Consider the following 14,381-nt stretch of genomic DNA (forward strand, 5'->3'; position numbering starts at 1 on the left):
GTGATCTTCAGTCAGAATAAGCCAAGAGAATTTAAACTGTTTTAAGGTAAATCATCCTAACTGTGCCCCAGGCCACATTTAGGAGGTGAAACCATCTTTGCTTTTGCCCTTTAAGGCAAGCTCAGCAGATATCTGGCTCCTCAGGGAAATGAGCTCACTGAGTTTACATTAAATACTTCATTGACTTAACTTTTCTTTCTTTTGAATGTTAGTACTTCTTTAAAGGGCCTTTACAAAGTTATCTTTATTCCCTTTTACCACACATAATGGGATGAAAACCTTGCCTCACTGAAATCAGTATGAACTTCAGTTAGGTCAGAAACTTTACCCTAGAATTTAAAATATGGTTATATTGTGCAAGCCTTAAGTAATGTGTTTCATTTTGCTAAGCTCACTTTTCCCCTCTAACCACTCTTAAGTCAAAACTAAACAGAGAATACGGAGAGCAGTGCATATAATCTTGATTTTTGTACAGACAAAATCAACGTTTTATAAGAATTTTTATGTTTTCAGAACAAGGCCAAGTTCTCTGCAATCTATTTAATTACATGTTAAATGAATTTGGATAAAGCATGGATTTGTGTCTCAGTGAACAATCCCAGGAAATCTGAGTTGAATTGATGACCCTGACATTGGCATTACCTTGCCATGTTTTCACTTTTCCATCTGTGAAATGAGGATAGTAATACTGGTATTTCTTTAAAGCTATTGGAGATCTTTGGCTATATTCTATAAATGACACTTCTTTACTTTCCAGAAATCTTTTCAGGTTTCTGTTTAAAAAAAATAAAGTTATTCAGCTTTTTGTACTGGCACTTAAGAGACTTCAGCGTCACTAGACCTGTGAGATCTCTTTCCAAAATGAATCATGAGACATGGGCTCTTCCATTTGCAGCCCTTAGTCTTCCTGCTGAGCTACAGGTCGGAATTTTTTGTCTCCCAGCTGAAACATCCACCAGTATTGATGCTTCCCGGGAATGAGTGTGACAGTTGTCTTGCACTTAGGAAGTGAAGCTTGTACAGGACTCTCCTAATATAGTGGTGGTTTTGGAGTCCCAGTAGAGAGCTAAGTGCCTTTTAGAATATATTTAAATTAATGAAAGGATTAAAGGATGTTGGTGCTTACAATAGCAGAGAGCTGTTCTTAATGATATAGAATAGTGGTTCAGAAGGGAACAGGTCTGACTACACCTTTACATGAGAAACAAGGAGAAAAGAAAACAAGTTTGCTTGAAGATCAAAAATTCTGCGTTTGTAGGAGAGAAAGATAAAGAAACTGAGAAATCTCATTATGTTATGGCAGTTTCTGGACTATCAGAGTGAAGACTTTCTAATTACCAGGAGGGTTTTGTTTGGTGGGATTTTTTTTAACAACTGAGGATTTTAAATGAGAAAAGTAGCTGTTACATAATATTTAGCACTGAAACATCAGGTTTTTATGTGACTCCCTTGGCATGGAGTCAAGTAGGGATAAAGTACTTACGTTTCTATGTTTCTTAAAATGACTTTTTCAACATGCTGATTGGTTCTGGGGTCTCAGGGGAACAGTCTAGGCCAGACTGACAGTGGAATTGTATCATAGGCTGCCATCCCAATGGAAATGAGAATAAGCAGGCAACTTCCATTAGAGGCCACCGTTGAGATTACAGCAGCATGTCGGAAGTACTGTTTACATTCCAAAGAGCAATTGCACATCACTAGAACATGTACTCACTTTGCTGCATGGTAGAAATAGTTGATATTGGCTTGGCGGGGGGAAGGAAAGAGAATTGCATGCTCCAAGTCAGAAAAGCTTTAGACCCACATTTCTATCTCATGGCATATTCTCCGTGAGATACTTCCTTGCGGAAGACTTTTAAAAACATGTATGTGTCTATTCTCAGTGATTTACGGTCTTATATGTTTTCCAGTTTCAAATTAAATTTCCTATTCTGATATTTTTTCTGGTGCACTTTAAAGCCAAGGTTTTACAAACTTCAGCTGCTTGCTTTGGGAAACCATTCCACTGCCTATTAAATTTTACTGTGAAGCATCTTTATCCCCAAATGGTCTCATTTTTCTTAATTTCTTCCTGTTATGCTTAGATCTTTCTCCTTATTTTAACCCACAAAATTCCTAGCTTCACATCTTCAAATATTTGTATATTTTGTACAAGCCGTTTTTATGTCCTCTTCACTTTAGGTCTCTTGGGGTCTTTGGATGTCTGCCCTGTGAATCCTTGTATTGTTTTCCCTCATTAAGATGATTGGCATTGAATGAATAGTCCTAAAATGATCCTTTCCTTGTACATGTATGTACATCTTCTGCTTATGCCTCTGTGCAGTCTAATCTCTCATTTGGTAATTTGTTGCCAAAGCAGTTGGCAAATTTATGTTTCACAAATATCTTTTGCAGGTCATTTCTAGAAGTTTTTTGCCCTGCTCTGGTGTTAAAATGCAAGTTAGCAAATTTAAACTCTTAAGACACATTAGCACATAGGAATGATTGAAACATTAATTGGGTAGTGGAAAGCTTCTAGGTTAACGGTTGTGAGTTCAAAGGTGATTGCAAGGAAGGAAAGGCAGGAAGAGTATCTGGGTAAACTCTGCACCTGTGAAAAACCTATGGTAGCCTGTGACTGCTATGATGAGCCCTGGGGCCACTGGTAGTTGGCATCTTTCAGCTCCTCTGCCTTGTGTTGGAAGGCTAGACCACCATGAAGCAGCTCCAAGGTGGATAGCGGAGTGCAAAGGCTGATTTAAAACTGCAGCTGCGTTTTGCTCCCTATCTTTGCCAAGTATTCTGTGGTGAGAGCTAACAATTGGCACCGCTGCCTCCCTGCATGCTCCTTCTTAGGAGGGCATAGGCCTCAACTCAAGGGTATGTACATCTTGCAGCCCTTCATAATTGTACCAGCACTACTAGCCTTTTTACAACTTACGTTCACTTTGCTCTTTTTGTAGAAGGGTTAATGCTCCTGCAGAATACAAGATGATAGAGAAATAAGTCCATTTTCTTAATTTCTATCTGATGTATTGGCTTATGTTTTTCAAGATGTATCTTCTTTTTACCTCTAGTTGAGATTGCTGCCTTCTTAAGACCTGGTATGGCATTTATCTTTTCTCTTAGGAACTCAGGGTATTTTCCCAGTCTGCATTTCCTTAGCCTATTCCTCATAGCATTTTCCAGTGAGATCATTAGTGAGATATATAAAGGAGACTTATAAAAAAGATGAAGACTTTTTACTAAGGCCTGTAGTGACAGGACAAGGGGCAGCGGTTTTAAACTGAAAGAGGTTAGATTCAGACTGGACATAAGGAAGAAATTTTTCTGTGATGAGGGTGGTGAGACACTGGAACAGGTTGGCCAGAGAAGTTGTGGATGCCCATTCACTGGAAATGTTCAAGGCCAGGTTGGATTGGGCTTCAGGTGACCTGACCATTTGAAAGATGTCCCTGCCAATCACAGCGGGATTGGACTAAATGATATTTAAAAGTTCCCTCCAACCCAAACCATTCTGTGATTCAGTCTTGAAAATAATTTGACCTATTTGACAGGTGTTTGGATGTTGGAACTGATGTCTATTCTTTGTTCAGTGGGGTAATGTTTAGTGTCCTGCTCAAATTGCTCTAATTCAGTTCTTCCTTCTTTTTATCAGCCCAACAAGACCTGTGTTGAAACCGATTTCTTTCTGGGTACTAATGCATGATTCAGCTGTACAGGTTCTCACTGTGTCTTTTGTCAGCCTAGGAGGACACTTATGGGCAAGTGCTTATTGCATCTTGGATTTCTGTCATATGCTTCTGGTTCAGAGGGATGATTTGTGCTGTGTTTGCTTAGCTAGAAGAAGAAAGCATTTCGATTTCAAACCATTGGAGAGAGTGTGTTCTGCAAACCAAACTTCTTTTTACCTTGCCGCATTACTCTCCTTGATGGCATATTGATTTACTTTACTCAGCCAAGTTGGGCCAGGCTCAGCTTTCTGCCCAATTATGTGTCTCAGCATCTTGCAATTTCACATCTTAAGCAGGACTCAGATTTGTTCTCCCATGCTGGGATCAAGCTCTGTAACTGCAGGTTCTTCGCATGCATTTCTTTTGGGCTCATAATGAGTAAACACGGTGCAGGTATACCTGGAGGCAAAAGCAGTGGGCTTCACCCAGATGTTGAGCACCTTCTCAGCAGCGCATGGGATTTCTGTTCCTACAGCAGCCTTTTGCTTTCCCGTGTAGCATTGTGCAAATGAACAGGACTGTACACAGAGGAGTGTTTGAAAGTTTACTGTTTAGGTGTTTGAGTTCTCTGCTGAGGTGATGTTGAGTATGTGCAGGCTAAGGTATCTTGAGCACAGAAGGTCTCTCCAGCCATTACATTTCCTTCAGAAGGTTTCTTTCTTTATATAACAGCAGCATGTAGCTTGGTGTTCCGAGTTTGTGCTAATTGTCTAGCCATGAACATGTAAGTTAGGGCAACATTCAGATCACTTATTTTTAAAAATAGCGGTTCAGTCTGGTACAGTGTTATGGTGATGTTGGTTGAGATGGTTAAGCTGGTCAGAGGATGTGGTTTGAGCCCCAAAACTGATCTGACTGATCACCATTGCCAGAGGGGTTCAACCATCTGAATGGGATCTGAGTGTCGGGGGAGCATGAGAATAAGTGAGACAGGAGAAGTGGGAATGGAAGGAGTTCAGATGAGTGCAGCACCCCCACTTTCCCTGACAGCTTTTGTAATATTAGCCTGACTCAGTGTCTCCTGAGATTTTAGCATCTCTCTGATGCCGGGAATGGCAGACCTGTCTTGCTCTCGGCCACTGGCTTCCCATGTGTTGGCAGCTAACTGACCCCCTTGAGCCAGCTCAGTTCACTAAACTTCCAGAAAATTAACTATTTATAAAAATGTGAGTTCTCTGACTGTCTCAGCACATCAGCTCAGTGCTAAAGCCAGTTCCAGAGGGCAGCAGGGCATCTCTTTTAGGAGCAAGCCTCAGACTGACTGCTGTCCTGTGAAACAGCCACCTGTCCTAGCTCCTTTCCCTAGACTGAGGTTTGATGCTTGACCAATGCCTTTAGACTGACTCTAACTCTTAAGAAAAAAAATAATTCACTGATTTAGCTGCACCTAGATCTCTCTTAGTGTAGATGAAGCTCCAGTGGAGTATTACAAAAGCTGCTCTGACATTCATCCTTTCTTTTTGACAAAATAGTAACATCTTATAGTGCACATGGTGGTATAATTTAAAAATTACATATTTCTAGCCCAGAACACTAAATTGTATATTCAGATACTGTGATGCTTTTTGTACTGCTTTGTTGAGCATGAATTTTGAGTCTGAGAAATGGTGATGTTTTCCCAGTTTCTGTAGCTGGGGGTTGGTCATACAGGACTGTCCTCAGCAGAAGACAACAATGTCACTCATACCAGCAATTCAGCTTTTATGCAGAAATAACTAAAAGAAAAAAGTTTGTATTTATTTACTGGCCAATTATCCAATTTTTTAAGATTGGTCTTCACTGGAAGATAAAATGAAGAGAAATGCAAAATGAAAACGAAGTCATTAATGTACTCTTTGCTTCTAGCTTTCACTTCATTTGATTGTAAATTGTTTGCAGTAAAATTGCAAATTAGTAGCTTGGATAAAGCTCTATAAATTTCTTCAATATCAGATTTAAATGAGGAAGAATTGGGCCTCTAACCTTCATGGAATATAAGTGTAGCTGGATGTGTTCCTAGGGGCTAATTATCCATTCCTCCATATCATTTGCTTGAACTCTCAATTTCTCACAGTTTAATGCACATTGGATGGATGCTGGAAAATGTCAAAGAAGATGTGAGATAGAAACTTAGGCAAGGAGATCCTCTTCCTACCAAACATGAATGTCAAAAGACCTGGCATGTCCCACAGCAGGCTTCTGAATGGGAGCAGCTCTCAAAAACCCATGTTGCTTTTCAAGAGTAGTGTAAAATTTGTCTTGAGTTGACAGAAAGAGAGACAAGGGTTACACTGAAAATAGGTTTTCTGCATTTTGTAAGAAGAGCAGGTTGAAATAGCCATCCCTCCTGGAAAGGAAAAATGCCTCATGAACTTAACAGTCAGTTGTCTCTGTACATCTTACCTAGGTACAGGGGAAGTGTCCTAAAATGTAGGCAAAGTAAATTTTGGTTTAATGTGAGGTATTACTACTGTAATTTCATTTATTTTATGACTGTTTTATTTCTTCCTGTTTATCGCACAACTGAAAGAGCAATTCTTCCACTCTTAGGCCTGTGAAGCAGCTCTTTTGTCTCTCTCACCTGTGTTGCTTTTACCAAAAGCCAAAGTGATGGGAAGAATAATCTTTATGGGCAATATTCCAAATTTTTAGAGAACAGCCATGGAAAGAGAGAGCAAGCCTTTTATGAGGGTCTGTTGGGTGTGTGGTAGCTGTGCCCAGCCTGGAGAGAGGGGTTGATGGCTGAGCATGTGCTCGCCCTAGCCGGGTGTATGGGAAGAGGGCACTTGTGTGATGCAGAAAATTTAAGCTTCAGTTTGTGTGCATAAATTCAGGTATTAATTAGAGAGCATAATTTGTTTGGAGAGTCGAAGATTAAAGGAACTCTTGTCTTCCTGTCAGAACAATTTTGTCTGCATTGTGCTGTCTGATAAATCAGATTGCATAATGGGGATATTGTGTGAATTTTTCAAGAGCAAATCAGAATATGCTGATATTAGACGCATGCTTTTTTTTTTTTTTTTTTTTTGTGCATTCCTTATGTCTGTGGAAGAGCTTCTGCTCCTTTTACTGTCAGGTTTAACTGCCTCTGTATTCTCCTGTTATCTGTATGGGGTATTTGTCTGGTTGTCAGTGGGGAAGGCTTCTTTACCTCAGGCATCTGAGATACAATGCTAGTCACGTGTCCTGCTTTTTGGACTTTGAACCCCTGTCTAATTCTAACTTATCTTCCCTGATCCAATGATCCTTCAGCCTGGAAAGGATAAGCAGCAACACTCATCTGTTGTCAGCTTTGTTCAAGCCGTGGGGAAGTACAGTAGTTGCTGTTCTGTTCTGTTTGTTTAACAACAAGCAAGAGCAAAATGCTTGAATAGAACGAACAAAAGTAAAAACAAAACTGAGAGGCAAACCCTGTTTCTCAATGTGTAAATGCAGCCATACAGTCTGTGAGTACGGTATACACGGAGCTTGGGCTGTGTATGGGTGGGAATGCATTTGCACAGAGAGGAGGTCACCTGCAGTTGTTAACAGTATCCTTAAGATGAAATGAAACAGGGAGATAAAAGATGTGGGGATTTGGGCTTGAGTTTTGTTGGTTTGGGTTGTTGTTGTGTGGGTTTTCTTTGTTTGTTTTTACTTCTTTTTGTTCTGCAAAGATGAGATTGTCTTATCTGTGGCTTTGTTGCTTTGGACACAGTCTGTGTCCTTCTCAATAGTTGCTTATCCTTTTGAATTAAGTTATGCTGGTTTAATACTATGCAGAAGCCACCTCTCAGAGAAGTGCTGGATGTCCCTGGCTTTCTTCAATTGGATCTATTGTGTCACTAGAACAGTTAAATTTCACCAGTGCCAGGGTAGAATACCCGGTATGCAGTCACATCATATGCTCGCTCTGGAGGTTTTATTGCTTATGCTGTCACTGCATATTAAGAATTAGTGAGCAGTGTGCACTAGATTGTTTTAGACGTGGTTTATATATTATTCCTAACGTACCCTGACAGACTGTGCTATCCCAGCTGCGCTGTGTTGGTAGTACCGGAAGGAATATCAGCCGCTGTTGTTAAGTTAGGAATATAGGTTCACCTACAGCCTCAAATTCTTATTTATACAGAGCTTTATGAAACAGGCATCTGTTGGGATGATAGTTTCTGTCCAGAAGTGAATCTGTTTAAAGGCTTGTCACCAAAAGTAACTTCCAAATTCTGCACAGATTTAGAAAACCATGTATCACCCATGTTTTGTAATGGGGAATATTTTCAAACTTGTCTTTGCACACTAGATTTCCTAAGAAGCAAGAAAACATGATTTTTAAAGAAAATACTACTTTTTGGCAGAAAGCAGAAGAGAGAACGCTTGATGAGTACTGAATTAGGCAATGCTTTTTGCTCAGTTGTTTCTGAAAGTGGTGGTAGACCAGTCTGTGCCTAGAGGGCCTCATCCTATTGCTGTTGGACCATTTGAGTCATTTGTGGACTGTGGATAGACAAACATTAGATCTGTCATGTTGAAGCAGACAAATAAATTAATTTTTCTGAATGCTCTGTATTTGCTTTTCATCTGTCTCCCCTGTATCCTATCTCTTGAGTGGTGTGAAAAAGACTCTAGCTCGCCAACTCAGGTCTTGAGGTGAAGGAAGAGAGAAGCTGGCTATGACAGTTTTAAGTGGAGGAGAAATCTGCGTACGGGGAAAGATGAGGAAGATAAAAAAATGTGAAAAATAGGGACATGAATGCTAAAACATGAAAAACATAGGGAACAGGACAAAGGAGGAAGTGGAACATAAGGAAGCTGAAGTACAAGTGTCAAAGAAAAGAGAAAATGAGGAAAGCAAATAGAGGAAAACAGAAGTATTATGTAGTTGTCAAGGCTTTTTAAAAATATGTAAAACCAGAAGTGTTTCAAGATGTGAATGTGTATGTATAGAAATGTAGTTTGAGCCTTTAAAAGTACAGGCTGTAATCTTGAATTTTTCAGCGCAAGTTGGAGACCTAAGAGCTTAGTGGGGCCTTATCCCATTCAGTTATGCTAACAGATGGCCACATTAGTGATATCTCCCACAGAACATTTCTCCATCTTATTGCTCCTCTGCTCTGGGTTGTCCTTATTCTGCCATATGGCCAACAGTGATACACGGTGAGGTCTCAAGAGCTGATTCTGATGGTAAATGAGTGCCTGTAAACAGATTAATCCAGACAGATCAGTTATCTGGTTCTCAAATGTAAAATGTGTGTGAGAATTAAGGGTGGACACAAGGAACGTGGTGTTACTGTGTTGTTTTGGATGAAGTGGGGTATTTGAAGTGTGGCAGTAGTCAGCAGAATAGTAAAGACAGCATCCAGTGTGTGCCTAAAGCATGTGCTAAATGGGCAATGGAAACACCAACAGAAGAAATAAATAAACTTTTCCCCTGGGGACAACAACATAACATGTTTCTGTAAAACTTGTTTGTTTGGGAAAATGTGTATGCTAGTTAATTGAAACATTCACTCCTGTCAACTGAGAATTGACAGGAGGAACACCAAAGCAGACAAGTAGCAGCAAACTGTCTGAAGGCACATTTTTGGAGCCCTGTCTAGCCCGCAGTTTTTGAGTTCTTCCTTTTTCCAAACTATAATGTGAAAATTTAAAATTGGCAATGAAATACATCAGAAACTTAAAAACAAATGACAGTTTGAAAAGAGAGGGAAATGTAGTACTCAGATCTTCTGTGTATCAGGGTAAAGGAAACATGTTTTATATTGTTTGTGTATCTGCAGAGCTGTGGTATTATTAGAAATTCATTTCAAACTGAGGAGCTCAAAATAAACCTCCCATTTAGGAACAGTTGTACTGCTCAGTTTACCACACTGATATTTACAGCCAACTAATCTGAATTCCTCTATCCCTTAGAAATCGTCAATCCTCTTGAAGGTGTGAGCATCTTCCCACACTGTCAGATTTGAATATTTAATCTAGAGAATGAACTTGAGTTGAAATGCAACTCCTTTGGCAATGGAAACTGCCTTTGAAGTTTTTGGAGCTTCTACATTCCATGTTTCCTGTTTTAAATTAAAAGAACAAAGCACTCTTGAATAGCGCACTGTAAGCACCCTGTGAAACCTGCATTGCGGACATCTGGCCGGCTGACGTGAGGAGCCAGACAGAAGAAGGAGGTCCAGGGCATTTCATTCACCTTCCCGTTAAGCAACCCATCCTGGGGAAGAGAAGTTCTTGCAAGTTAGAGCTAATGTGGTTGGTTGTATCCTCAGTTACAGGACTAAAGGTTTCATAAAGAAAGTTTCCTCCTGTGCTTTGTTGATGAGGATAATGAAATACCCCACGCTAGCCATTGCAGGATGGACTTACAATTATGATTGCTTGGACAGAAAAAGCCCCAAATTCATTGCATCTGCCTTTCTCTGAATTTCATAGGTCATTTCTGATCCAGCTCACATAGACCTTCCATGGGTTTTTGTCATCTATAGGCCATGACCTCTCCCAGCTTCCAGGCAGCAAGATTCATGATCCTGCTTAAACTGTGAAGCTTCTTAGGATGTGCCTGTTTTGCAGGCATGAAGAAACCCAGGCCAGATGAGGCTTGTGGCATTAAAAGCTTCATGTCTGAAAAACTAAGGAATTGTAATTAACTTGAAACTTACCTAATTGCACCAGGTCTAGGAATACTATTTTCATTCTAGACTCTGGGTGGAAATAATTTTATCAACACTGATGATAAATCTCTTGCTCTGTGCTGAACTGTGTCTACTCATCTTAAAGTACTACCTTGGAGCATTCAGTGTTAGACTCAAGGTTGTGCTGTCTCCTTGAAGAACGTGTCAAAAAGCATAGTGAAGATTTCAGCAGCACAGAGATGCAGAGACAAATAGCTCAGCTTGCCCTTCACCAAAACTATTGCTCCCGTGTAAGGTTGGACAAAATCAGCTTGTAAGTAGGGATCAGGTACTTGAAGCTGGATCTAAGCAAGGCAGAGGTGAGGACAAAGGAGAGCTGGAGGATGCCTTTGGCCATGTCTCAGTTGTCCTGTATAGCATGTAATTTAAAAACACTGCTGGATTCCTCTGTGCCACCAAGCTCTTGAGTGGCAGCCTCTGTGATTAACAATTTCCACCATCTGTGATTAATGATTTCTGCCATCTCTAGTTGGTGGGGAGATTCTGTCCTAGCTTAGTGATGATTTTATAGGACTCTTATGTCCCATCTGGGCTAGAGCAATGCAGTACACATGGACATAAAGCCATTGGTTCTTAGGCAACTGCAGTCACACAGAGTGCTGCAGCATTCCCCCTCGGCAGCGTGTACTCGTGGTAGCACAATGCACCATTTCTTTTCTCTGAAGTACCGCTACAGCTGCTGGGCCATTTGGCAAGCTGAACAGGGAGCAAGAGCCTGTGCTGGCTGCCGACTTTTGGGTGACACCTAGTTTGTCAGGCTATCTATCTCAAAAGGGATCTGGAACAGCTTTTATGTTAAAATATCTGTTGTATTTATAAACCTGGACTGATGCTTGAAGAGGTGTTTGAAAAATTATATATGCCATTTTTAGATGAAGTTTGAAAAACTAGGTGTATATCATATAGATCATATACTTCATGTATAATCATAAACATCATATATCATCATAAAATACTAAACATCATCAGACAGCATGTGTATCTTTGCACAATGTCACCGATCAAGGTTATAGATAAAATGGCAGGAGATGGAAAGCAAATAATATTCCAACGTTTATTAAAGATTCAGTGGTCATTGTGTTTGGGTATTACCATTTAAGTAATTAACAGCTGTTTCGTCAGTGACTCAAGTAATTACTGGCAGGTTTTTCTTTTTTTATTGTTATAATCTGTTTCTTTTGCCTCTCTAATTACAGAATTTAATGATGTCTTTTTCTGAATGATTCAGCTGTTGACTTGCTGGTAGAAAATTTTGGCCAGACTTGACAGTGAGAGATTTGTATTTCGTTTAAACTGGATTCCATGAGCTGATCGGAAGAACCTCTCCATAAGCATGCAGAGAGTTGAAGGCATCCGAACTTTTTTCTCTGGCAAAAACTCTGTAGTGGTATCAGGCAGGTTCTGTTTTGCTGCTGCTGCTGTTTGGGTAAGAGCTGGTTGCTGATTACGATTGGGAGACAGGGGTGCTGTGGGAGAGGGTTTGTTAAAGGTTATGCCTGTACTAGCAATTAGTGCTGTGCAGTAGAAGCAGAGCTATAGCACCAGTCTGCTGGTCCTGAGGACCTAATGTCCACATTAATGTGTTTTTGAGGTGTTGGACTAGCTCTGGTTGGTCCCACATGTTCCACCAGTGGCTCGATTGCCTGGAGTGTGCTTCTGGAGGGCTGCTCCAGATCTAGTTACACCCTGCAGAATCCTGTTAGTGGGCTCCGAGGCATCACTGTGCTCTGTTGGGAGAGCTGCTGATCTGAACTACAAATTGGTGTAGCCACAGCTGTCAAATGTCTGGTCTTATCTCCTGAACTGAGATAAAACTGAGACCATAGGGACAGGCTCTTGGAGGAAGTGGCAATACTGGTTCTGACTTATTGTTAGCTAAAATCAAAATCCACTAAGAATAATACCTATTAAAAAAATCTTCTAATGATGTGGCTTCAGATACACGAGAAAATGAGGAAGCTCCTTCTGGGGCTAAAACAAAAATAAAAAAGGGAATCACCATTAAGAGGGTAAGATGCCAGAAACACTAGTGCAATTATCTCTCTAGGATAGCTGCAGATATTCTGACATAGCCTACGATGACTAAGCCACTGATGAAGTGCCTGTGTATTGAGAGCATAAAGCAGTTATAGTCTTACACTAGTATTCTGAAATGTTTTTATTTTAAAAAAACTCCACTCCACCCACCTTAAAATCAAAATCTAATTACATGAAATGAAGATGTTTCCTAAACAGTCTAAGTTGGAGCATGTGCTGCCAAACTGAAGACTTCATAATAAGTGCACTCTGTTACGGTGAGTGCATCAACATAAAGGGGATAATAAGGAGACTGTAAAGAAAAACTGCTTGAGCAGTTTCTTACACATGACATGTTTACTACAGGCCCATTTTTGAAATGCTGTCACTTAAATTAACAAATTTCTGCTTATTGAACTATGTTGTTCAGATGTCTTATAAGCAACATCAACTCCTACAAACCTAAACAACTTTTCACAAAACTGAGCGCTAACACAAATAACTCTGTAAAGTTGTTTTATTGAAGGGGAAAAGCCTTGTTAATAAGTAATATTTAAGTACTGTGTTGATTTTTGTATTTAATGAGACAGTCAATCATATCTTGACTTTTCAGCCAATAGTTGGGGGTTTTTTAACCTAAATCTGGAATGAAGGAGGCTATAAATATAGTTTGCTTAACAGGTTCAAGTTATTCTGCATTAATTTAAACATAAGATAGTGTTGGAACTACACTATCAACTGGAAAACTTCTCAGTTCTGGTTAAGCACATTTTGGTCCTGGTGATATCAGTTGCTCAAAGTGTACTTAAAACACAGCTTAAACGGATTTGGATTTGCTAGTTTTCCTCTTCTGTCATTTCACTCTTCTTCCCTGCTTTGTATTCCTGCTCTCCAGCACGTTACTCAGAAATGTCTCATTCTCCTGCACCATCAGGCAGCACCTTTGCTCTTAGAAAACATTGCAATTTCTACAAATCATGGAAGAAAATTACATAATCTTAAAAGCTATTGCTCTGTTCTCTGCATTAAATATCTGAATTTTCACCCTTCTATTTCCATCCCCTCTCACAAGTAGTTCAGCCCGGACTGATGCGCCTTCTGTCATTGGGGGGCTGAGAGTCCTGGCCTGTGTTCTCAGAGGAACAATGTGAAGTCCTGGCAATCCTTCAGTCTTTTTAGGAAAGGATTAGCTCTTTAATTGTTCTTATATAAATACCGAAACAATTACAGCTTTTTTATGTCAGTGCTTGCTGCAATTTTTTTTCCCTTAAACACCAACTCAATGAACAGATTTTTATAATTTGTAGCTGCTCAGTCATTGTGTATGGCTTTTTAATCTCTAGAGGCCAGATGGAAGCGTGATCCTTCAGCATCGCTTGTTTCGCATAATGTAGGGATTGGAACTACATTTGAATAGCACATAGTCATAGATGTGTAAGTATATATTTTTCTTTTCCATCCATGTATTTTCTCTTCTAATGTGTTTTGGTTTGGTTTTCTTTAATGACAGTTTCTTCAAGTAGAACTACAAGTAAATGCTATGCCCTGACAGAAGAGAACAATGATTTAGGTCAAGGAGATTTGAGAGAAAACCTGACACTCAAGTCGTAAGTTTCTGAGACAGCTGATGACTTACCTTGCTTTCAGGGCACTGATAAATCTGCTGTTGGACTAATCTGGAACGATACAGGGTGGGTTTTTTAAATTCTTCAGAAGCTTTATTTCAAGCTCTCCTACAATCCTAACTTTAATTTTAGTTATATTTATGGATTTTTTCTCTGCTGTCAGACTGCAATCAATTGATTAAAATCCATAAATAATAAACATCAAGTTTCAATTTAAGATGCAGTAACAAGATGCTATCAGAAGTTTTATGTACTTGAGCAGCTTTTTATAGCTAAGTCCCTCCAGAGTCAAATCCTGACATGTTCCTAGCACTAGGAAGCTAATGGCTTTCCTGCAGGTTTGTCAAAGCCCTTGTGACAAAACTCATACGGCAACT

The sequence above is a fragment of the Athene cunicularia genome, assembly GCF_003259725.1.
Source record: "Athene cunicularia isolate RWA chromosome 4 unlocalized genomic scaffold, athCun1 chr4_part2, whole genome shotgun sequence".
Lineage (NCBI taxonomy): Eukaryota > Metazoa > Chordata > Aves > Strigiformes > Strigidae > Athene > Athene cunicularia.